The sequence below is a fragment of the Podarcis filfolensis genome (genome assembly GCF_964270895.1).
Source record: "Podarcis filfolensis genome assembly, chromosome: 9".
Taxonomy (NCBI): domain Eukaryota; kingdom Metazoa; phylum Chordata; class Lepidosauria; order Squamata; family Lacertidae; genus Podarcis; species Podarcis filfolensis.
The window spans coordinates 44,443,668-44,468,571 of NC_139610.1; the positions used below are offsets into that span (position 1 = coordinate 44,443,668).

General features: G+C 41.6%; 1 long non-coding RNA gene across 1 annotated transcript in view; it reads right to left on the minus strand.

The window, feature by feature from the left end:
* Positions 1 to 19,070, minus strand: part of LOC310742587 — a 93,993-nt gene extending 74,923 nt beyond the window's left edge. Inside the window, exon 1 of the long non-coding RNA XR_014538586.1 lies at positions 18,986 to 19,070. This is a non-coding gene — a long non-coding RNA (uncharacterized lncRNA). The remainder of the gene's footprint in view (positions 1 to 18,985) is intronic.
* Between the last annotated feature and the right edge of the window lie 5,834 nt (positions 19,071 to 24,904).

Genomic DNA, 24,904 nt, shown 5'->3' on the forward strand with positions numbered 1-24,904 from the left:
AACCTTGGTGTATGTGTCTTTAAGTTACAGGTGGAAGAAGCAGTTGTTGACTGCAGCTGCTGGTTATATAATACAGTGGTACCTCGGGTTACATACGCTTCAGGTTACATACACTTCAGGTTACAGACTCTGCTAACCCAGAAATATTGCTTCAGGTTAAGCACTTTGCTGCAGGATGAGAACAGAAATCGTGCTCCAGCGGCACGGCAGCAGCAGGAGGCCCCAATTAGCTAAAGTGGTGCTTCATGTTAAGAACAGTTTCAGGTTAAGTGCGGACCTCCGGAATGAATTAAGTACTTAACCTGAGGTACCACTGTAATAAGAATTTTATTATTTATACCCCACCCATCTGGCTAGGTTGCCCTAGCCACTCTGGGCAGCTTCCAAAACATATAAAAACATAATAAAACACCAAACATTAAAAACTTCCTAATACAGGGCTGCCTTCTAAAAGTTATTATTTATCTCTTTGACATCTGATGGGAAGGTGTTCCACATGGGGGTGTCACTGCCAAGGATGTCCTCTGCCTGGTTCCCTGTAACTTCACTTCTCGCAGTGAGGTAACCACCAGAAGGCCCTCGGAATTGGACCTCGGTATCTGGACTGGACGATGGGAGTGGAGACACTCCTTCAGGATCTACTTCTGCCACAGCTATTATCATCCTTGACCGTTGGCTTTACTGGCTGAAGCTGATGGGAGCTGGAATCGACATTTGGAGAACACCATGTTTGCTATCCAGAAAAGTAAAGAAGAATTGGATCATATCTGTTCATGGTCATTGACCATCCTGAATCATGTGTACATGTGTAGGCTCTTTTCACACCTCAATATTGTGTAAGAGACAAGGCCAGAATCCACAGATGTTTGTGGCACTATTCACCTGCACACGTGCACATACATTCTATTTGTGAAAAGGCTTTTGCTGAGTTTATCACAATAGAAAGCTTCACACATTGGCAAGGACTGATGCAACAGTCATCATAAGAATAATAACAATTGGGAGACCTTGAACAATCTTGGAATGTTAGAATAAGGCAATGTAGATTGAGAAACATGGTGAAGTTTTCATTATTTAAAAAATGCAGGGGAAAAGGATAATTTATTAAATTGTATGGAAGTAGAAAAGGGAACAAAAGGAGCAAAATATTAGTGTTGAGTGGTCTATTAAAGATTTGCATTAACAGAATTGAATTATTTGATATATCTCCCATCGTGTTTTGTAAGAGGGATTATTCACATGTAGTATAAAAATCATGAGCAGGAACTAAAAGGGTCTTATGACTGAGCAGAAGGCACTTCTGCATGTAAAAAGAAAGTCTCTGGATTTGTACTTATTCCTTTCAAGCTGAAGTCACCCCCAAACTCCCCACTTATATACCAATCCATGGAGTTCCCCATTTATCACTTGTGACTTTGGGATAAAACAGTGAAAGGGAAATAGAAAATCTCCACTGGTGAAATGAACTATGCTTTGGGTCTGCTTTGGGTCACCCAAATTCATGGATGAGAAGGCCATCAGTGGCTACTAACACTGGTCAATATATTCTACCTCCACCATCAAAGACAGTCTCTGACTACCACTTTCTGGGAGTCACAAGTTGGGAGAGTGCTGTTATATATCTGGGTGGCCATTGCGGGAATAGGATGCTGGACTAGATGGGCCAATGGCCTGATTCAGCAGACTTTTCTGTATGTTCTATATGTTGGGATACACTGATAAGAAAAAGTGATTATAGGGCAGGGGTGGATAATCTCCATTCCCCCAGATAATTATGGACTCAACTCCTATCCTGACAAATGGTCAAGTATGATGGGAGCTGGAGTCCAGCAACATTTGGAACGTCATGGGTTCCCCATGGATGTTATGAGAAAATTTGCTGAAGGGGAGTGCAAGCTTCCTTGAAAAGCCTTCCCTCTAGATAGGTATAGGTGGAGGTTCCATGGAGTATTCATTCCTCTTAAGCCACTTCAGCGTCGCAAGGTAGAAAAATAAATTCAAAAGTTACTTTAAACTCTTTAGAGCATTACAAAACTGTTATTTCTGACATCTGATCGCTTGAGTTCAGTGCTGAACCTGCTTTGGCTTATCGAAATTACAATCTTCTCTGGACTGTTCTCCGGTAGGCTGCAGCAGCTCGGAGGTGAAACATAGCAGTGACCACTGTCAGGCTTAGCAATTTGCCGTGCTATAGAAATGTCTATCATGGGAATGTTTTTCTATATCTCTTTTACTCTTTTCCTCCGTTCGGTCCTGCTCCATCTCTGACAGCTCTGTTGTCATGGGCGCTGTGGGAACATCACCATTCTGTGGTTCTTTTTTATCACTGTCAATGCTGTCACATTTGAAGATCAGAAGCTCTGTAACCATATCTTCTATGGCAGTTTTACTAGATGAGATATCTTTCAGAGAGGAGGGGGCTGCCTCAGAATTATTGGATTCTTCTTTTGTAGATTCTTTAAGAAAATGGTGAGCTCAGTGTTCTACTGGAACCTTTGTGTTTGTCTACTTCCTAAATTCTGATATACTTTTAATGCATTATATTAAGGTTCTTGTCAGTGGGAGTTTTAATGTTCCCTATTGGACATTTAGATTTTCCAGTTAGGTTTTTCTTCAAGTTGGCATAATGCTTACCCCCTGTTTTCTATTCATTTTCTATACCTTTCAACAATAGGAGCTGAAATCACTAGGAGATAATCCTGCCAGGTTTCTATTACATATTCTATTTGGTACTTCTCACTTGCATTTACAAATGACAGCGTCTTGGGTAGTAGGATGGAGAAAATATACACATTTGAATTGCGTATGTCTCTTTCAAGATGTGTGTATTTGTGTGTTCATTGTATATTGAGAATTCAAGAGTGAGGTATTTCAGCTCCTGTTCTTTTTAAAGAGAAGTGTCCTTTGTTCTAATCTTTATAGTTCAGATCCCATGGAGATGATCACTTTTGTTCAGGAGCCCATTGCTAAACTTTTATTTTGTAACTTTATCTATTCTTCTCTGAAAGAATTTCTCTCTTCAACTTTGCTCATTTTGTGTTGTCTTTTCTTCCCCTAGTGTCCCAGCCTCCCTCTAATCTGGGCTGGTACAGAATTTTCTTTTCTTTTCCAGCAGCAAACATCATTTTCTTAATATTTACTTATTTGTCAGAAATCATATTTGCCTTTTCAGTGAGAGAACAGTACAACTTGCATTTCCCTTGCAGCCCCTTCATTACTCACTTCTTATTCTGTGCCCATGGTTATGAATCTATGGATGATGATGATGATTTCTTCAATTTATATACTGCCCCCCCATCCAAAGTTTCCAGGGTGGTATATAACATTGAGAACATAATTTATGTAGCATAAACACACACACTAATAATAATAATAATAATAATAATAATAATAATAATAATAATAATAGAATCACAATAGCAGTTCCCTCACTCCATTTAACGTGCCATGCCCACTGCCCTGTGTTGACATCAATGCATTGTGTGTCAAGGCCCCCAAGCCAGCCCCCATTAGAATTAAAATTCATGCTGACACAGATTTTGGTTTAAGGTTGATGGGCAAAAATTTAGGCCACAACATTATTGATTACAGCAAATATGAGCGGTATTGGCTTAGGCATTGGCAAAGGACTATATCAGACTCCTGCCCCCTTTGCAGGGAGTCAATAAGGGTAAGCCACCAAAAGAGGAAGCCACATCGGGGGAACCCGCCTGTAGCTTTCCTCGGTGTCCCCAGAGGCCTGGCATGGCCCTAGCCCCTCAAGCGGACTTCGGACAGGATCCAGGCCCCAGATTCCTTTAACGGAATACCCTTGGTCAATGGAGGGGCAGGCGATGGTCAACCTCCCCTCCCCCACAAATCAATGAGCCAATGCCTAACTGTCAAACCTTACAAAGTTGTGACGATTGCTAAGAGGTAGGCGAAAACCAAGTTGCCAATGCCAATTGGAAAAATTCCTACCTGGCCCCCGGCCCAAGAAAGGTGACCAACCAAAGTCCAAAGCAAGGCAAGAGGACACCTAAATTAAAGGGCGCGTGGGTGGGTGTTCAGCAGCGTGAAGCAGATGCCAGACACGCATCGCGCTGCCACTTTTATACCCCCCCCCCATGATCACCCTACACAAAAGTGATTGGCCAAGAAGCCTGGGTGAATGTGGTGCCACCCTGGTGTGAAGGTATTACTTCGCCCACGCTGGGGGAGGAGGAACTGGGTTGAGGGCCTGCCAGCAACCAGGACCATCCTTTCAGATGATCCCATTTAACAGGAAGGTCAGAACAGAGGCTACGTGCATACATATGTGTGTGTGTAAAGTAAAGTTACCAGATTTTTTTTCAATGAATCCAGGGACACTTTTCAACTTCAATAGATTTTGTATGGGGACTGATTTGTAAATCTGGGGACTGTCCCCGCGAAACAGGGATGACTGGTAACCTTAGTGTAAAGACCTCTACAAGCAGTCAGGGACTACACATATTGCATGATTGCAAATTGTGCCTACTTTCCAGTAAATTAATAATTGAATGATCAGGACTAGGGATGGAAGGATTGGTTAATTTCAATTCTCTTCATTTCTTCTTTCAGTTCTCTCAGTTTCTTATTTTTCCCCAACTGTAAATTCAGTTCTCTGCATAATAAAGCAATTTGCAATTTGTCGGAGGAGGAGGAGAAAGTATTTCACCCATGCCACCACTACCTCCTTCTGTTGGATGGGGAGTGGGGAGTTCAGGGGAAACTATGGGGGTGGGGGACAGCTTTGGCTGAACTTGAAAAACATGCCCATTTTGTGCATGCAGTAAAGTAAGGGTAGCCAACATAGTGCCCTCCAGATATTGCTGAAGTACAACTCCCATTAGCCCAAACAAGCGTGACTATTTTTTTTTTTAAAAAAGGCTTATATTTCATACCCTCCAACATTTCTCAAATGAAAATAGGAGCACACTATTCTACATCAGTATCACTGCTTGAGAATTTCCTCCTGGTCAAGTACAAAAGTTATTAGAGGAAACACACAGAACTGCAGTATTTTAAGCACAGAAGTCTTTGAATTTATGTATAGCATTTAGGGAAGCCTGGGGGGGGGGAGAAAACTCCAGATCAATAAGTGTGTGTGTGTGTGTGAGAGAGAGAGAGAGAGAGAGAGAGAGAGACTATATGATGTCATAATGTTTTTATGGGTATTTTGGAAGCATGGTAAATTTGAACAACCATTATTGTTGTAATTGTGCAGGTACATGATATGAGGTATCCCAATGTTTATATAGGAGACTTTGACATATAAACTTTTGAGTTCAGGGAAACATGAACTTCCCCTTTTTGGTCTTTCAAGCTTCTGAGCAAATTAGGAACGTGTAAACAACTGCAGCACCCCAGTGGTGAATCCTGGATGGTTCAGCTGCACAGACACTCCCCCACCCAGGCATCCCCTCCACACAGCTGCCCTGGGACTCTGATTCACCCAAATGCACAAAATGGTGAGACTCATCAGATTTCAGAAATGTATAAAATGGGGAGATTTCATCAGATTTCAGAAGGCGCCACCAATTCTGCACATGGGAGAAATCAGTGTCTTTTTCCTGTCCACGTGACAAGCCAAGCAGGAAGAAGAACCCTTCCCCATTTTTTCAAATCCCCCTTCCTATCTAGGAATCTAGTCTGGTTCATTTGAAGCTACAGGGGCAAGATCAGATATCTCTGTATCTCTCTCAAAGCAGGAGCCAGAGAGGAAATGCCCACAATACACACACAGGTGACAGTGACTCAGTGACACTTCAGTTCCCAAATGAAACTAGCAATGAAACGCAGTGCAGCAATGCAAAGAATCTGGGCAGGGACCTAAGAGGTTTGGATACAGAGCAGTCCCTCCCTGTTGTGTGTGATGTTGCTGAGCAGTTCATAAGAGCATGCAAATGAGGGTCCAAAGGCCAGAAAATGGAAGGAGCAAAGAATGGAAAGGCAGAAAGAAATTTGAATATTTTTGAGGTGGGGGAAGGAAAGGCTTGCATTTGGCAATTCAGGAATATTCATGAGAAAGTGAGACGCCATGATGGCTTAAGAGTTTTTGTGAAGGTGCTGGCGTGTTCATGGCTATTGGAGACTATGATATTCATAATTATGCCTTAAGAAAACTTACAGAAGCCTATTCTTCTGCGACATAGTAATACCACAGACTGTACCTAGTTATTTTTAGCCACCAACATCTTCTTTTATTTACTATGTCAACAGGATTTTATGCAAGATGATGGAGCTGATGGGACTTGTAATAACCTCTAGAGGGCGCCACATTGGCTGCCCCTGCACTGAAGAAACCACAAGCATTAAGAACAGTTAACAAAACCTTTGGGTATATAAAAAAAAAAAATCAAGAAATTAATGTGCCATGTATTCAGGCAAACTATCTCTGAGAAATAAAATGAGGGTTATGCGGATTTCATTATTTTGGCAATTGACACAAAGACAGCAATCCCCGGGAAACACTAGCTAGTGCAGATTTCCAGCCATTTTGGCCTGTTTCAAACTAAGATGCAATAATTCCCTTTTCTTCAAAAAAAAAAAAAAATCCCTTCACTGATTTTATAATTGATTATATGAGTCCCTCTGAAAATGAAGAGATGCAATTTACTCTAAAGTGGCACATATCATCTTGAAATATTTTTTCTTGGAAGATTGGCTTCAGCCAGTTACTATCACTTCAGACTATTATGTATTTTACCCCCAAAATTATTTTAAACTGGCACTTTCAATATTCAAAATCAGTGAAGCAGGAAGCTAACATGGTTCTTAGTCAACATGTTTCACTTCTGATGTTCACCATCACAAATATAATAGGACCGTTAATGAGGGAATGCTTCAGCTCTGCCACTTTTGTGGCTTTGAGATAAATCACCTGAAGTTTACCTCTAGGAAGCTTTTGGACTGCATTTAATCTCTAGGTTCCCTTGGAGACCATTTTCCGGTCTATATTGCCTCTTTTATTTAAGAGAATAAGAAGAATAAAAAAAGTATGATTTCGGTTTGGAAGCAGGGATCCTCTTCACTATACTTGTTCAAAAGCATCGCAGCACCTTAGGCAATACCATGACTTGCCCAACGTTTAAGGCTGGCACCTAATTCTCCAAAATTTGTTTTTGTAACCTTGTGCCAAAGTATATGTGGTATTTAATGACTCTTTGCATTTAAGTTCTTGTGATTTTCTTCTTCTTTTTAAATGCAAATAGCATTAGTGAAGGTGGTGATAATTATGGGAATAGAAGCAGGGATGGAACATGAAATGTAACCCTTTCATTCTCAGCTTTGATGCTGACTCTAAATGTAGTATGTGCTTTGGGTTACAAAGAGCGGTTTGAGGATTCTTGGAGTTGTGTGTACATCTGTGTGCGTGAGAGAGAAATAGGATAAATAGATATGTTATTTTATTTCTTTTTTCTGTTTATTACATTTATATCTCATTAATCCTCCTTCTTGTTGTTTAGTTGTTTAGTCGTGTCCGACTCTTCGTGACCCCATGGACCAGAGCATGCCAGGCACTCCTGTCTTCCACTGCCTCCCACAGCTTGGGCAAACTCATGTTGGTAGCTTCGAGAACACTGTCCAACCACTGTCGTCCCCTTCTCCTTGTGCCCTCCATCTTTCCCAACATCAGGGTCTTTTCCAGGGAGTCTTCTCTTCTCATGATGTGGCCAAAGTATTGGAGGCTCAGCTTCAGGATCTGTCCTTCCAGTGAGCACTCAGGGCTGATTTCCTTAAGAATGGATAGGTTTGATCTTCTTACAGTCCATGGGACTCTCAAGAGTCTCCTCCAGCACCATAATTCAAAAGCATCAATTCTTTGGCGATCAGCCTTCTTTATGGTCCACCTCTCACTTCCATTAATCCTCCTAAAGGAGGCTAAGTGATAGAATCATGGAACTGTGAGTTGGAGTGGACCCAAAGGATCATCTCATTTAACCCCCTGCAATGCAGGAATCACAGCTAAAGAATGACTGACAAATTGCCATCTATCCACTGCTGAAAAACCTCCAGTGAAGGAGAGTCTACCACCTTCTGAGGTAAGAAAAGGCACAAACAATGAAACAACGAAAACATCTAAAAACATTTCCATACAGATGCAGGCTGGGAAGCATCTCTACTTAAGGCTTGTTGGAAGAGAGAGGTCTTTAGTAGGTACCAAAAAGACAACAGAGATGGCACCTAATATTTCACAGGAGGGAATTCCAAAGGATAGTTACCACAACAGTAAGGGGCCCAGTTTATATACTGTACATTGCACACATCCTGATAATATGGGTATGAGCAGGAGACCCTCACACACCTACTCTGTATCTCATCTACCTTAAGTTGAGTTAGGAACTACAGGACAAAAGAACCTACAGGAAACAGGTACTTTTAAATATCCTCTATTTTCCCCTGAATTTTGTCAGCTACGTGATAGAGAACACAATTCACGAATAATTCTAAATGTTAGTTTAAAACAAGCAGAAACTCGACCAGCATTTTGATGAAGGCATGAATATACTACCACTTCAAGATGAAAGGAGCCAGAAGACAAATTTTGTTGCAGAACCAAATTTTACATCATTAAGAATTCACTACCGTGGAACCTCGGGTTACGTACCATCCTCCTTACGAACACTTCGTGTTACGAACTCCGCTAACCTGGAAGCAGGTGTTCCGGGTAGTGAACTTTGCCCCAGGATGTTAGTGGAAGTCGCGCTGCGGAGGCAAGGAGGCAGTGGGAGGCCCCATTAGCAAAAGAGCACCTCAGGTTAAGAACGGTTTCGGGTTAAGAACAGACCTCCAGAACGAATTAAGTTCGTAAATGGAGGTACCACTGTAGTTGCTTACAAGGATCATTTATCTTTGAAGATTACGTTATCTGCATGTCATTGCATTTCTTTGGAGATCTTTGTAGATATTACAGAATCAGCCACCGTTCTAATTTTTACACGATTACTTATTCTGGAATAAATGAAGAAATGCAAAGGGTATAATGTAACATTGATTTACCCTCCCCCCTTCCCATTTCCAAAAGTTAAAAAAGCATGTCATGGTTTGTGTTTGGAAGACTGTAGTGGGAAGAGCCATTTTAAATTCTACATAACCACGATTAAGAGGACTTTTATTAAATTTTCATCTTTTATTTCTTTATAAAACAAATGCATACAAGACACATAATTAATATCAAGAGACCTACAGTATATGCTGTCACCAATAAGTCCAAATCATAATTGGAATCAAGTCTACATGACTACACAACATTAAAAAGGAGATAAAATATTTTTTTCAAATGTGTTCCATGAGGGGTAATAGATGAGTCTATGAATGTGATGGGTCTTCAAACATCTCCAGACTTTAATAGATAAGTAACATTCTTGCTCAAATAGTACTTCTAATTATCCTTTAAACAGTTCACATCTATGACTAATTTGCCTGTAATACATCTCTGCCAATCAAATTGTAGGCTTTCTGATCACAGCTTGAGAACCTGTCAAATGTTTGAGGATCCACCCACGTAGATTTCTAGAGCCACATTAATTATTTTACTACCTTCCCACATATTGCCAATGACTTTGCAACTGATTGGCATTAAGGAAAGTGATTATAATTGTTTTGTTTTTATATATTTTGTATAAACAAATTGAACACTATTTAGCATTGATTATAGAGAGTGCCTTATATTATTTGGAAAAGAAGCACAAGTGATATTAGAGAGAGAGAGAGAGTCTTTTCTTTCAACCTGGGGTCAGGCACAGGATTCCTCCACAAGGAATGTGTGGCCGGTGGGTGGCATGTGAAGCACATGCACTGAGGTTGGGGTGAGACAACAAGGCCCCTGGGAAATGATTCCCCACCACCACCACCACCTGATTCAAAAGCTAGAATCTGGCTGGGACATGCATTTGTGCTCCAACAATTGTGCTCTGATTCTAGGTTATACATTTCCAAGAACTTCCCTGACCCGTCACTCAAAATGAATAGGCATTTTAAACACTAAAATACTTCTTATTTGGTTACTTTTGCAAATTCAGAATTTTATGTTGACATACAGGGCTGTCTTTAGCATATATACTGCCGGGGTGCAAAGATCCACCCAGCGCCCCCCTGTGGGGGGGGGGGGGCAGGTCAAAGTTGTTGAGCTTTTTCTAGGGGCGCAAGTCTAAGTTGTAGAGCTTTTAAGGAGGGGAACAGCGGAAACCGCTAACGTGAACAAATCTACAGTGGCAGCAGTAACTCCGCCTTCCGTTTTTGAGATAATGCGAAAATGAAAGACACCACTAGGGGGTGGCACCAGATATATTGATTCTGCAGTTCTTCCGCAAAAGAGAACAGAGATGGCCTAGCGATAGACCGCGATTGACAGCATTCACTCGCGGTGAACCAGTTAGACATCCTTGAGGTAGATACTTAAGAGCTTAGGCGGCTTCAGCGGTGGGTGCCTGGTGCCCCCCAGAATTTGGCGCCCAGGTGCCCTGCACCCCCAGGTAAAGATGGCCTTGTAGACATATGATGTTTCTTTATAATCTGCTCTTTTGTTGCGAGTTTTTTTCAACTTGCATTCCATGATGCTTCCAGATTTTGACATTTGTCTTGTGTATTGTAAACTACAGGCTCAGTTCTGCCCCTCGTTCCAGAGGTTTCCTGCCCAATATTTTAAATAAGAGATATGACTAAGTAAGTGAAGACAAAAACTGCACCTTGGAGTCCAAAATTCCCTTTTAGGCTGTTTTGATCCTGGTTTCTATTGTGCTAAATGGAGCAGGAAGCATCGTACTGCAGAGACACAACACTAATGATGCTCTCCCTTTAGCTTCTTTCCCTAATTTATGCAGTATTTTGCTTTCTTTTCTAGCAGCAGATGTTTTTACAATTTTATGAGCCTTGACTTCAATGAAACAACAGATATTTACATTGAGCCTCTGCACTGATTTTATATTTTATATTGTATTTATTTATCTGTCTTAACTAGGGCTGCAAACTTAATCTGCTTAATTAGTAGAATAACTAACTAAGGGTTTAGTTGATTAACTGATGGATGGGATCAGTGATAGCAGTTTTAATGGACAGAGTGATGGGTTAAAGCATACATGTTCATATTTTAGGATCCTCAGTTGCAATGCGATAGTCTAATTGGGAATGAAAAGCAATATATTAAAGATGGTGTTTCCTGCTAACGAGTGGATTTGTTTTGCTAGACTTGAGTTGAAAGTTCTTTGTTGAACCTTTTTGGCTCAGGTCTATGTAACTGGGACTAGGAGCTGGCCCAAAACATTTTTCTGCCTGAAGTGAAACAGAAAATGGTACCCTTTTCCCTGCCTTGCCATCTGACTAGGACACTGAACAGTCATCAGGTAGATGAGTGGGTTTCTGTGAAGGCATTCTACAGCTATTCTTTTGAACTCTTATAGAAGAGACACCTTTCTCCATAGCACAAGTGGCCAGATTTCAGATGCAGCACTGCTTCATTCAGCCCCTCTGATCCTGGCTGAGAGTTAGGATTGCTTCCTTGGTGACTTGTTCCCAGATGTTCATAGACTCCAGCTCCCATCAGCCCCAACCAGCAAAGCCAATGCTCAGGGATGATGAGGTTTGTAGTCCAGTAACATCTGGAGGCATCACATTGGTTGCCCCAGGCTAATCTAATGCATGCCTCACCTTGGCTTTCAAGCCAGCTTCCAGTCAAGTTAAAAACTTTAAAATGCATCAATAATTAAACCATTTTGATGATGATTGTTACCTTCAGGGATTTATATGTGATGTGGCAGTGCTCATTGTAGTGGCAACTCTATGCCTCAGTCTCTCTCTCTGCTCTTCATGGCCAGGGGCGTATAAGGGGGAGGCAGAGCGGCGGGCCACCCCGGCACCACTCTGGGGTGTGTGTGACAAGATGGCCCGCTGCCCCCCCAGCTGTAGAGCGGCCAAAGGCACGCATGCAGTTAGTATGGGCGCTGCTCGCATGGCGTCCGTATGGGCTGCTGCTCTTGCACGCCGTCCATACAGCATCCATATGGGCTGCCTCTTGCACAGCGACCATATGGGCTGCCGCACATGTGCAGTCTGTATGGGATGCTGCGCATGCACAGTCCATATGGACATCATGCGTGCACTGCTAGATGGTTCACCCCACCCCTCGGCGTCCCACCCCGGGTGCTGGAGAAGATTCCTCCACCACTGTTCATGGCAGCCATTTTGTGCTGACGCCAATGACACTTTTATCAATATATGAATAGCAGCACCTCAATATATTAGTTCCAGCCCCCCAAAAGCACTGATAATCACAACAAGAATACTAGAGGAGCAATGTAAATTTCTCTTTAAAAAGGAGTTTGTATTCTTCCTTCTTCTCTTTAACTGTTCTCTCAGTGAGAACAGAACTGTAAACAAAGCATGTTCACATTTTATTTGACAGAAGTAAGTGTGTAAACATGGCCTCAGGTTCTATTTTTTGCATGCTTGTTATTCTCCTTCAAAAGAAAGGGAGAATAATTTGGGGGAAAGGGTAAAAAGATCTGAATGAAACAAAGCTTTGCCCATATTAAAGGATGTATAAAAGATGAGTAAATGCAGGGCATGTGTGCATAAAAAGACGAACTAAACCTGACTGTAAACAGAATGAGAAGGTAATCTGAAGAATGCAGAAAATATCTGAGTCATGTGGAGAAGAATTGTGATACTGTAACCCCCCCCCCCAGTACCTCAGTACCTCAAAGTGATGACAAATGTAGACAACATCTAAAAAAGCAGAGACATCACTTTGCCAACAAAGGTCCATATAGTTAAAGCTATGGTTTTCCCAGTAGTGATGTACGGAAGTGAGAGCTGGACCATAAAGAAGACTGATCGCTGAAGAATTGATGCTTTTGAATTATGGTGTTGGAGGAGATTCTTGAGAATCCAATGGACTGCAAGAAGATCAAACCTATCCATTCTTAAGGAAATCAGCCCTGAGTGCTCACTGGAAGGACAGATCCTGAAGCTGAGGCTCCAATACTTTGGCCACCTCATGAGAAGAGAAGACTCCCTGGAAAAGACCCTGTTGTTGGGAAAGACTGAGGGCACAAGAAGAAGGGGACGACAGAGGACGAGATGGTTGGACAGTGTTCTTGAAGCTACCTACATGAGTTTGACCAAGCTGCGGGAGGCAGTGGAAGACAGGAGTGCCTGGCGTGCTGTGGTCCATGGGGTCACGAAGAGTCAGACACGACTAAACAATGAAACAACAACAACAACACAGTGTTGGATTTAAGTTATGTCTTGGACTGGCTGGATGTGGAGGAGTAATGGGAGGTACCACCTGGTGAACCCCCAAAACACTCCCCAGGAGAAGAAGTGTTAGAGCCAGGGAATTTGAGGTGGGATGACAATTTGTGGTCAGAGGGAGAAGAGGGGGAGGCCAAGTTGTCAGAAGATGAAGAAGCCACAGGGATTTATCTGTATGATTATTACTAGTTGCCCTGGTTTCCTTCAGGAGGAAAGGCAGGATATCATTAACTACGACTATTATTTGTTAGTCGAGAATGAACAGGAATGGAGGCAATTAGGAAGACCAAGACAAAAGATAGGCACAAGGGGGCATTTCTGCCAAGGCTAGCATGGGAAGGTTTCTAAGCAGATACAGTCTTTGCTTATAGGGCTGCTGCATATTCAGTGTCATGAATATCATCTTTTGAACTGTTTAGAGGGCACAAAGTCAATGCTAGTCTTCCTGTCAGTCTGGCGTTCACCCAAGTATACAAATCTTCTGATATGGCACTTCATAAACACATTTAAGACAAACAAAACTAATATGAATAGCATGTAGAACATAAAAAAAACAACTATAATTCATGAATTATTTTGAATCTTAGATTGATTTTATTTAAAATTATTCCATCTCATTTGAACGTATCCTACAAATCAGTAAAAGGCTTTCTAGGATTTTGTATTATTTACAAAATGTAGACATCCTGAGGGATCAGTTATCCTCAAGAATGGAACACCTCACTAAGGACCAGCAAAAAGCAGATTAAGAGGCTGCTTGCCTTTATTTTGGAGCAGAAAGCCGAGGGCCCTGACAACACTGATGAAGAAGGACAAGACAAAGTTCCAGAAACGATGCTGGCTTCCAGTTCTTCAAATGATTATCTGACCAGGAGGAAGAAGAATACAACAAAAGTGGCAGAGATATGAGGCTGTTGTAACTAACTATTGATCCCAGTTTACTACCCTTTTGTTCTTGATTTGAAAAAGGGAGGTGCTTTGAATCTTCAAAGCTGTAGTTTATTCAGTTCTATCTAGTTCTTTTCAGATGGCTCTCACTAGTAGACCATGGTAGAATGGAGAAACAGGAAAGCCAAGGAAAGAAAATGGAACAGAGATGGAGACACACATTGTATATGAATAAAGAAACAGTTGATTTCCATTACTTGCCTATTGTGTCCTCCTTACCAGTCAGAAGAAAACCTGTAAATATTGAGCTAATTGCAAATATACCAGTGAGAATTTCCCAATTTCTAGTTTTAATGTTATTCAAGGAACTAACATTACAAGCTTGGAGCCTAGAGTTTATATTAACGCTACTGCATTTGCCTCGTAGAGATGCATGTAGTTTGAGGATGAGGAGGATACATGAAACTGAATGTATTAAAAATGTATTTTAATTTCTATGTGATGCTTATTACAAGTAATCTGATGTCACTGACAGTTCCCAGGAGACTGCTTTCCAAGATCCCCAATTGACAGGCCAATGAGCTTTGGTAAACAGCAATAATAAAAAACAAATAATTTGCACTAGGATAGCAATTATAAAGCATTTAAAAACTGCATTAACTTTTTATCACTTGAAAATGTGATGGTAGCATGGTATCAATAGGGGGCTTTGTTTGTTTTTAGTTTTGTTTGTTTTGCTCAGGGGATGAATTTCTTCCTAAATCAGACAGACAATATTAGCAAACTAATATCTTCCCAGTATGGTGGAAATTGAGTGAAAATTAATGAAGATAATAAGCTTTACTCATATTGTTTCATTACTGTCATAGTAGTATCTGCCATAGACCTTCTTTAGCTTATCATCTGTCAGAGCCATGCTGGGGCAATAGTTTGCTATGCCTGTATTTTGACCCAGAGGGTACTATCTGTTTCAGGGATCCTGGGGTCACTGGTTTCAGCTTGGAAAGCAGCAGAGCAATGAGCAGAAATAATTGCTTTGTTGACCAGGCAAATGTGTAAGGCCTGGCTACTTCAATTTAACAGAAGCGGGCCATTTTTTTAGTGTTAGTTTTCAGCAATTCAAAGCAGCGGGGGGAGTAGGGAGAAAAGAAACTGGACACAGAATGAATGTGGAGAAATATTGCAGATTGGAGGTACTGAAGAAAGTTTCAATTACCTTGCTGCAGGAATCACCAACATGGTGCCCATTGGCATGAATGCGCCCACCAGCACTTCTTATGGTGCCGACAAAGGTCTCATTAAATATATCTTAAAAACCACAATACATGATAAAATGCTCTTCCTGTTCAGTTTCTGTTATCATTAGCTTAACTGCTCCTACATTGAAAAAATCCTCTTCAACACACACACATTTCACTGGATGCCAGGATTGGACACCCACCCTCTAACCCATTCTGAACAGAGGAAAAATGCAAAGACCTTCTGCCTGTGAGTACAACTGCTAGTGTTTAATGGAACAACTCATGGGAGGCATGCTTGCACACCCTACCCCGCCTCATCTGTGGCAGCCATTTTGTGTTATTCCAGATGCTCCCTTGGCAGCCATTTTGTGACAGCAGTTTTGAAACACAGCAGTTTTGGAAAAGCTTTGCATTGCTACTTGCAGTAGATGTGAGACACATAAGAATCTTCTAGCCTTGTTGGATTTCATGCCGGGGACAGAACATGCAAAAGTTCCCAGGATAAGGCTACAAGGCATCATGGTTACGCTTTGCCTATGTCAAAGGCAGTAATGCTTCTGAATACTAGTTGTGGTAAACCACAAGAGGGCAGAAGACTCTTGTGCTAAGGTCAGACTTGCAGGTATATTTGCAAGAATACTTGCCTTGCCCTGGACACTTGCAACCCACGCTATGCCACTGCTTTCAGTAACCATGTTTAGCAAGTGTATGAGAGCAGAAACCAAATGTACCAGCTCCTGCTTCTAACGGGGAGCTCCTTGTGAATGAAACAACTGATTATTTGGGGTGTGTGACCAAGACGCCCAATTATCATTTGACATTGCAAGGAAATGCACCTCCTTACAAAAAAATTAATAATAAATCCTTCTGATTTCCTTGAATGTTCTTCTTTCCAAATGTGATATACTGTACGTTCTTGGCTTTTGAAATCTGTTTTGTGCTGTCCATTTATTAAAAAGAAAGATCAGGAAATGAAGAAATTCCTTCTAAGACATTGCATTATATGTTTAATGCATCAGTTTGAATATTGTGGCAGAACAGCAGCATTTTTTGACTTCATTGGCTTTCCCCCCAGGATGCTTTGAAATGCTGTTTACTATTGGCATTGGCAGAAGAGCTATTCTGCTAAGTAATGCCCTGCTTTATCCAGAATTGCCAGACAGTCTGTTTCCTTCTACTAGCTACACTGTGCTGTCATTCATACCCTTCTCATAATATGCCAGTCTTTCCTCATTTTCAGTCTTGGGTTTTTTTGTGTGTGTTTTTTTAACCCATGACAACATTGTGCTGAATTTTCTGTTCCTTGCACTATGGCCTCCCCAAATGTCTGTATTCCCTGTGTGAACAATTCAAGTGTAAGTGATATTACCAACTTCTTCTTCAGCCTTCAATGAATGCTTTCAAGCCTAATGCTGATGGCTCTAGTCTTCCTCATAGCAATTTTCTTGAGAGCCAGGGGTTAGTCTGTCAGCACACACACACACACACACACACACACACACCACTCTTTATTTTAAAGCCAAGTCCACAATGAAAGGTATATTTTTTTACCCACACTCTCCCTCAAAACAGAGAGCAAACGTGGAGAATGCCCTCCAAATATTCTCTCCGATTTAACAAAAAGGGAGGAAAATGGGTGACAGCTCACAATGTCCTGGAACTATGCTGGAAAATGAGTGAAAAGGAATGGAATATAGGAACTTGCATTATATTGAGTCAGATCACTGGTCCATCTAGCTCAGTATTATCTACATTGCCTGGCAGTGGCTCTACAGAAGACTCAAGGAATTGATGCTGGGACATTTTGCATGTTGGAAGTAGTACAACAGCAGGGATCATTCCGATTGCAGCTTACGTGTTAATTCTGTTGCCATTGAGTCAGCTAGCAAAGAAGGTGGGGTGGAGGCATCACTTAGCAATTGGTGAAGGTAGCATTATATTTAGTGAGTTTGCACATGCTCTGATTAGCTGTATTTATTCTGCTTCCTTACTAAAGTGTTATCAGGATTTATTCTTCTCTCTGGACAACGTCTGCATTATTTGGGTGACTTTGCTGACACTGTGTGCCAGCCAAATGCTCCACCTCTGAGCTATGGCCCTTCCCAGAGAGGATGGGAGGGATATTGTGCATGAACTAGGGAAGCAGACAGATGTGAAACTAGCTGTTTGATGACAATAACTATTGCTTTGGGGCCATACTTCTGTCATTGGCCCCATCTGCCAATAAATGTATATAAGGGGGGGTTTCTTATTGAAAATATTGCAATGTTCCTGGATGCCAGTTTTAGGCATTCCACTACCCAGTCATTCAGCAACTGTTAGAGAGTTAGATTCCCAAGCCTGTAAAATCAGTTGCTTAGCAACTCACACCACACATCATATCCAGAAAGCTAGTTCGGATATTCAGTAGTTTTCAGAACTGTAAAAGATACTTCAGATGTGAAGGAGTAGAAGTGCAGGTTTAATGTTTGTGTGTCTTTTCCACGGTTGTCCGGGAATGGCAGATGCTGAACTTAAGTGTTTAAGGGATATGTTTCTGATATTGTATGTCAGGAAATGGCAACTCGTGTGTATGGAGAGATAAAAGGGGGGGGGTGCAGACTTCACTTATACAAAACTTTATTTGTACTTGAACGTTGTGCACTTCATGTTTTGAACTTACTCCCCCCTTCTATATATTGCCTGAAATATAGCTCACTTGTCATTTTTCTAACTTTGCTTCTCTAGGATGTCCAAAGGAATCTGATTGGCTTATATTTTGTGGTGAATGATATCCCGAAAAGTGGTTTTACATTTTTTGTCTGAATTATTGTTTTTGGGAAGGAAATAAAACAAAGGAATATGGACTTGAGGAAAGTCAGTCTGGATTTCAGGTTATTGATTATCACATTTTCTAATACTGGACCTTAATGTTCTCTGATAAGGTTTGATGATACACGACTATGTATTCATTGGAAATGGAATATAATGTACTAAATATGGTGAAATAGCTTGAACTTATTTCAGAATTTATTTGCAAATATGTTACTTGATAATTAAAACAAACACAAAGTTATTAAAAATAACTTTTATGTAAATAAACCCCTATAAGTTCTGTAAGCCCTCTGTTATCATAGATGGGCCAAAGTTAGGTCCAGCTTTACCACTAGACAAAATGAGGCAGCCACCTCAGGCGGCAAATGTGAGATGGGCAGAAGACAATGGTGATGAGGTGATGGAGAACAGAGCTGCTGCTGTGGAGTTAGGCACTGTTCATTTACTTGTGTTGAAGTAAGATTCAACTACAAATCTGGTCAGCTTTCATTATCCATCTCAGGAATCAAAGTATGTTGGGGAAGCCTTAGCTGAAATTCAATTCAGTGTTTGCATAGCATCTGGCTGCTCTAGGGAACCTGGGGTTTGAATTTCCCTCCATCACCACCCCATGCTCAAACAGTTATGTTGTGTTATTGCCAATAATTTCACTGGCAGTATTCATCCACAGCAGTGCACAGCTGGATGTAGGCAGAAACTGAGCACATAACACCGGTTTACTCACAGATTTCATCATCTAGCTTGGGATATGCATGCAGATGCCTATTTTAACACCTGTGTGCCCTTACCTGGAGGGTATCCTTATCAGTAGATTCTTTAATATTTTCACTTTAATATATTTTCATTAAGCAGCACTTCCATAGTCAGTGGCAATCTGAGAATAAAAAAGAAATACTTTTGTCTAAATTGTAAATGGAGCCATTTCCCTCTGTTGCTTTCTCTCTCTCTCTCCCCACCCCTTCTCGTTTTCTGTAGGAAAAAATAAGTCTTGAGAGTTTTAATACTGAAATGAATAAATTATTCACTTGACATCAAATTTTTGTGGGCCACTGAGTTCAGTATTATTATCCGCTTTAAAGCAAAACAAAAAACCCACCATAGTATTTAGAGCAAGGAGTTTGGCAGCACAATTAACATGTGGCAGAAACAAAGCATCATGAATTTAGATATAACATGTCAAAAGAAATGCCAAAAAATAAAATGAACTTAGTTTCTAATTCTTCTAAAAACAAGTAATGATAGTTGTCAGCCAATGTATTTCCTTTGTATCAGAAATCTAGATTTGTTTAGAAAGTTTACTGTGTGGGGTTTTTTCTATACAGATATGTACCACTAGAGGCCATCCTACTCCTCCTTAAATAGGTAAATATGCAAATACCAAATTTTACAGTTGATGTGATTATCTTATAAATGTGAAGCATAAAAAGCTACACCTAGACTACTGTCAAGGTGCATAATATGTGCCTTTTGTCAAAATCTTTTTGTGGATACACCACCATAGCAACTATCAACTTTAAACATTGCTTTCAGGATTATTGTCTTAAGGTGTTTCCTTCTGAGGAAGTTCCTGCCTGCATTCCGACAGTTTTCCACTGAAGAATGTACACTGGGTGTGAGTTTTCCAATGAATTGAAATACAAACAGCAGGTCTTGTTCTCTAGGAAGAGATGCAAGGCAATCAAGACAGGAAATATATTCATTTGTCAATGGGATATAAAATTCCTTCTCCTTATTTACATCTTGTAAATCTTTCATTTTAATGACAGCACTATCCCCATTCCACTTTCGTCTAGCTTTCTTCATACCTGAATTTAGTCCTGAAATTATAGTTGCGTTCTGAGGTGCCAACTTGAATGAAATCGGGGGGGGGGGGGACAACCAAGTAAGCAGACCCCTCAAATATTTTAGGGGGGTAGGGTGAAAGGACTTTGGCCCCAATGAGTTGGCTCCTATTGTTGTGTTTATGTTGGGAACACCACATTGCATAGGTGTAATTCAATGTAAGAGAAGACCCATTGTTTCAATAGATCTGTTCTGAGCATGGGTAATAATGGCTCTTAGTTTTAAAATGCTGGGGTTTTTTTTACATCAGTACTTATACAATAGGGACGCGGGTGGCGCTGTGGGTTAAACCACAGAGCCTAGGACTTGCCGATCAGAAGGTCGGCGGTTCGAATCCCCGCGGCAGGGTGAGCTCCCGTTGCTCGGTCTCTGCTCCTGCCAACCTAGCAGTTCGAAAGCACGTCAAAGTCGTTTACATTTTCTGCTCTACCCACTTTTGCCCTTTGCTCCACCCACCATGGGCATGTGGTCCTCAGGAGGGTTGATCAGAAGAGGATGTAGTCCTTAGGCTGAAGAAAGTTCCTCAACCCTGTTACCACAGCCTTTTTTACTGCAACAAGGGTAAAAATTGGATCCAGCAGCTGTGTGCCAAATCCTTGGAGGCCACTTTGACAGATGGACAGGCACCAAGCACCTGCCAATCACCTGAAATCACTATGATGCTAAATGACTTTACAGCCATGCTACCAAGGAAAACCAAGCTAAGTGAAACCTGATGTGTTACCAACCATCAGGTAATGGGTAGTCACTACAAGACCTACTTTCTTCATGGGTCAACTCCACTGTCCAGTTCCCCATGGGAAGCTCAGTAGTGCAGCCAAGCCACTGCTGACACGCAGTGATTACAAACTCCACTTTGGGCAAGGATTGGCTGTAGTATCGAGTTCCTAATGAGGATCCCAGTGGGCTTGTTCTATCAGCAGATTTACAGTGACAGCAAGCCAACGAACAATCAGGAACACACTTGAATGTTCCTGCCTTTTCATTGACAGTGGTGAATCTCCTTCCTCCACACTTCACCTAAGGAGCTGGTGGACATGTGCAGCAGGTGAACATGATTTTGCGGAAACAGCTTCATGAGCCAGACTAGGACAAATGATGGACCTAATTAGGCCTGTAGGCGAGAGGCTCCAGTACTATGGATGTGCATCCTCTCCCACCCAAGTCAACGTTACTGTCCTTCATTCTTTGGTATCCAGGAAAAGGAAGGGTCTTTCTAGGATGACGTCCAACCTACATGTGTGATATCTTCTTCAATAACCCTTTCCCTGCTCTCCTGATTAGCCACTATGACTCTCCCAAGACACAGGCTTCCCCAGGGTCTCACTTTACTCTCAGTCATTGCATGGGATCTGTCTCCAGGTCAGATCTTTGTCTTATGTTGCTACCATGGTTAGTCACCCTCCCCCATCACTTCCAGGGTTTCACTGGCCTTCAGGATGCTGGTGACACTGATCCCACACCATTTCCAGTCCAGCAATACTCACATCCATTTGGGCCCATTCTGTGTAGAGTCACCAAAGAGCCCCTAACAAACCCCTTGAGGATCTGGTGCATGCGTGAGAGAGAATCCTTACTCTGAAACCATGATGCTGCCCAGGACAGCTTATTGTTTCCACGTCTCACTGCTTTCCTAGGCAGCTAAGAAGTAAACCGTCTTAAGAGACAAATAAGTGAATAGGTATTTCACTCCTAGACTGTCTGAAAGCTTAATACCAGCTATAAGAATTGTTTGCTCTAGAATAGTTTTCCCACAGGAATTCGCCTTTTCAGGAGTCTTTTTGAGTACTGCTAGCTGACTCAGGATGGGAAAGCAATTTGACTGAGTTTACATTTAAAGGAGAATCTTCCTAATTCACAGTTTCTGAAATGCTATGCAGACTGAAACACAGCCATCTTTTGTAATTTCTATGTCTCTGAATTTTTGCAATACAGTTCTTCAGCCAAGTAGTGTGTACAAAGTTGCATATTTAAATTATAGAATTTCAACCATACAAGTCTGAAGGCAGGCTGGTTAAAACTGTGCAAGTTTAATCCAACCAAGGAGCGGTCTTAAAAGTTCTTTACACACCGGGTCCACTTGGGTTTACCCCATGCATCAAGAGCTATTAAGCTCTCCGCCTTGCAAAACTCCCAAGATGTTCAAGATTAATGGGGCTTCAAACATATATTTTTTTCTTGAAACAATTAACACAGAAATGAGTGCTAAACTTCTGCTAGATTTCCAGAAGTGGCTTTTGTATTGTGTGAAAGATCACATAAAATGTGAAAATTATCAGGTAAGGAACATTGGGGAAATTGAATGAAGTGCTGCGTGAATGCAGCCATAGTTAACAAACTGATTTACAGTTTCTTATATTGCTATTACTGATGTCTAACACTCATCCTAATTGAATTATATATTTCCTCCATTATCACAGCCCAGCATCAGCCTAAGTAGATTGGATGCAGTTATATATGTAATTATGCCATTTCCCCCATTTATGGAGAAGATGGTGAACTGCCACACCCCTCCTCCCCTGGGAAACAAGGTGGAAATGCCTTAGCAGAGAAAGTTTACAGCCCAAGGATGAATTTCCCAGTGCGGTGGGGTGGTGACAAGCTGTTTAATCCTGCTCTATCCCACACTCTCACTTCTTATTTATTTAGCAATTGGGGAGAGTGCAACCATTGTCCACCTATTTTAGGCCAAAGCTGAAGCCTTCCCCGGGTAACCAAAATTTGTACTGTTACAGCATAGCTAGTGAGGTGGGGGGCAGCACTTTTAAGTGATTTCACTGCCTGGAGAGTTGAGGCTTGGGCATTTGGGAGCCAGAAAAGTTCACCTGTGGGGCTTCCCCCCTTTCTCCTGGCTGCCCATTATTCTCTGTAGGAGTGTGGAGTGTCCTGGGGTCAGGTGGGGGACTCACCCTTGTTTCCTTTAATTTAATTTCTGTTTTCACTGACCTCTCCTGAGCCACACACAAAGGGGTTTTTCTTTGGGGATTTGGGTCCCCCCTCTTTCCTGTTTGTCTTTAATCACTGCAGAAGGTGGCTACATCTGCCATTCAGATGGGCACCCCCTTGCCTTTTCTAGCTGCTGTGGGGGTGTCACTTTGCTCTGTAAGGGGGCACAAACACTTCAGAATGGGTTCTCCCCCTATATATTTGTGGGGTACATGATTCTGCCCCTGTCTGGTATCTTTCTAAGGAAGAGTCTTTCCAAGTGCACAATTTATTGAGTGAAGCACTGAGATTAATATTCAAGAAGGGGAGTTGTGTATGAAGGGACAGAATTAATTATTGTTTAATATGAGCCTGGGTTGGGGGAGTGTTAGTTTGTTCATGGAGGGGTCTGCGCTGTGAATCTCTTCCAAGTGTAGATTGGATGGAGTTATATATGTAACTAATGCATTTACAATGAGTGTGGCTCTTTGTTGGCCCTCTATCAATACCAATATTTCCGGTGTGTATAAAATCTCTTTTGACACATCTTCTAAGCCTATTGCTTTTTCTTCACACTGATTTCAGCTGACTGCTTAAGTCAAATCACAGCTAGATAACACACCAGGAGATTGTGAATTCCCTGCTTCTTTCAATAGGAAACTTGCAAATTTGCTTTCCAACCCCTAAGGAATCGTAATAGTTGTTTGTCTTGTCAGGCCTCACATCCCCTTCTGTGGGGCCTTTATGATTACCATACACTATGTTGGGGGAAAGGATACTCAGACTAGCCACTGGACAGTTATATCAGAGCAAACTAAATTTATCTTTAGTGACCCTATTTTGGTCATTCATGTGACTACATCTATATTCAGTGTTTCAGTTTCTGGTATAGCCATGCATATGTTTCAAATGTGAGCACAGGGCACTTGGAGAGCTCCTTTTCTCTGCTGGTTGAAAGGCTTGTTTGAGAAAGTAACCTATTGCTGTGAAGCCTGCCCTCAGTTTTTAAAAATGCACACACATATCCCACAGTGACATCTCTATCCATAAAGAAAGAGTTAAATTATTAAGTGACACTCCAGCTAGGTCATTTCTCTTTCCAGCAACCAGAACATTTGACAAAGGGTTCCTTTCAGTTTTCAGCTTCAAAGTAAAAAAATGCTCCCAGTCGTTCATTTACAAACAACAACACAAGCCTACCATGTAGCAGTTGGGGGCTTCAAAGTTCTGGTTTATTATATGCAGGAGAGGACTGGACAGATCTTCACCTGTGTTGCTCTTCCTTGGAAGGGAATGGTTGAGGTATGCATAGCATTGGGTGGATGGACTCAGCTCCCCTGACCACCAGTTGCTCGTCTCACTAGCATGACCAGATACAAAGGAAGAGAAGGTTTCTGTACATTTAATAATTGGGCAGTAGATGGGATTTTGGCATTTGGAGCTTATGATATGAGAATTCCACTACACAGTGGTCATGTTTGGAAGGGCACATAGGAATCTGCTATGCACCAATGAGACCAAAGTTCCATCAAGTTCAATATGCAAGGCAGCACTGAATGGTTTCAGGTGGTTGTCTTTTCCAATCCTACCTGGGAGATAGCAGGGACCTTCTAGGACTCCTGGGACCTTCTTCATGAAAATTATGTCTTCTAACACTGTGCTATGGCCATTCATTTTCCAAAGACCTCTTTCTACATTTTAATTTAATACTTATTGGTATATATCTAACTGACAATATAGGCAACTCCTCATTTGCACACATTTAGCACAAATGTGACTGCTGACACACACACCATTTTTGGCCCTAGAAGTGGGTGGAACGGGGTGGGGCAGAATGGGGCAGGCTTATGAATTCCCCACCAACACAGTGCCTTGGAATTCAACCCCTGCACAAGCGGGGAGTTGCCTGTATAACCAACATAATGTTGTTGTTGTTGTTT